The sequence below is a fragment of the Dendrobium catenatum genome, unplaced genomic scaffold (genome assembly GCF_001605985.2).
Source record: "Dendrobium catenatum unplaced genomic scaffold, ASM160598v2 fragScaff_scaffold_575, whole genome shotgun sequence".
Classification (NCBI taxonomy): Eukaryota; Viridiplantae; Streptophyta; class Magnoliopsida; order Asparagales; family Orchidaceae; genus Dendrobium; species Dendrobium catenatum.
In genome coordinates, this window is record NW_021319037.1 from 193,044 (window position 1) to 195,087 (window position 2,044).

Genomic DNA, 2,044 nt, shown 5'->3' on the forward strand with positions numbered 1-2,044 from the left:
TAGAAGCATTGTACACACGCCCTGTTTATTAGTCAGTAAAATCCTATCTGAGACAGAAGGGCGTTATCAGCATCCTAGCAGATAAGAACAGCATTGGCATTGGTTTATGTCTGCCAGAAAACTACGTCCCTATTTTTCAAGCCACTCAAATAGGAGTTCATAAATCTGCCGCTGAAGAGGTATCTGCAAAACCGGAAGCTTCGGTAAGGCTCGTCAAGTGGTCCGTAGAATTTGAGCGAATTCGACATTCACTACTTGCCTTAGAAGCCGATATAAAATCTCAAGAGCACTCGCAGATTTTATGGTTAATGCAACCGTACCCAGGCATCTGATGTCCAGCAAATACTTTGCCCCTCTCCTCCGCGTTGGATATTGTATGTTATGGATGTCCTCGCGGAAGTTCTGGCGGCGGGAGCCTGGAATTCTACTAATATCTCCCAGAAGATTATACTTGATATGACTACGACTCAAGTACCCCAGCAACAAATAAGTGCAGAATATGAAGCTCTTATTGCTGGGCTTCTAAAGCTAGCAAATCGATTGTGAAGTACAGAATCTGGTTAGTCCACCTGATTCGCAATTATTTCATCCCAAGTAGAGGGAGAATTTGAGATCCACAAATTCCAACTGCTTGAATATTATATAGATCGCAAAAAATGCTTCTCAACCGAATAGGAGAATATAGATCAATACCATTCTCTGAGAACAAATGCGAGAGACTAGATGCTCATTTCAAACTTGCTTGCGACTCAATGACACGGACATCTAACAAGAGGAAACATGTTGAGGAATATCACTTTTAGCATTCAAGGTCCATGGGTTATACAAGTCGATCGACGAACAGGGGAGGAGTCTTGTCAATCCTATTTGTCTTCTTACAAAATGGGATATGTCCTGAAGAACCCATGGGCTGCAAGAGACTTCGAAGACGAGCCAGCAATGTTCACCATTATTGGGATGAATTCTACAAAGGCGCGCTTCACAGCCGGGCCATTATCGTGAAGTGTCTCACCACCTTCGAAGCCCGAATTATGCGCTTCGGGAAGTACATTTTCCTGTCGGTAGTAATGTGGCGAGCACTGGGGGAAGAGCTTTGGCCTATAGATCATTGAAGGCAGGGTTCCTATGGCCTACAATGAAACAGGACGCGCTTGAGTTTACACGAAAGTGCGTGAAGCTGCCATTGCATTTCAACCTCACCCACACTCCAGCTCTAGAACTGAAATTCTTTATAATTTGTGGCCCATATTTTCGGACTCCTGGAGCTTCCGACGTCCGAAATAGGGGGCAACTGATACGACATCACAAAATCATCTTGATCGGGCACGAATCTCAATGCAAAAAACTAGTTGGAAACTTCAAAAATAAATTTTGGGAGCTATGAACTCCGATTTCAGTGATTCTTATGGTCAAACTGAGCGTCTCAGAAATACAAAGCCAACGACACCAAGATCAACCCAATCCGAGCCCAAACGAGTCCGAATCAAGGGTTCAAAGCGCTGTTGGAAGATTCAAACCGCAATTTGAGTAACCAAACGGTCTCCGATTTTGACGAGCTTATACTCGAATCGAACGCGGCTCGACGAGACGATCCAACGAGCCCAAGATCATCGAATTCAGACATCATTAAGGCCTTCAAATGACCAACGAACGGTGCATGATCAAAGGATTCGATAATCGGCCGTCCATTCAAACCACTCCCAATTCGCCTTGATCACTCCTATTTACAGGCTATGCCACTCCGAAAAACTATAAATAGAGCCCTCATTCTACACCAAAGGGACTCAAGGGAAGATGAGAGAAGAAGAAGAGAAGGAGAAGGAGAAAGGGAATAGGAGATTCCTCACCTCCTCGACCACGCCGCCGGATTTTTTCCTGCCGCCTAGAGACGCCGGAACTCTGCCGGATTTTCAGGAAACGCAGGGAATTCGCAGGATTTTGTGAATTTCGTGGAAGAGACGAGTTGTATTTGGATTATCCGACTTGTGGGAAGAATATCCGCCATTTGTAATCTACAAAAACACTAGTGGAAATTTGCAACTGG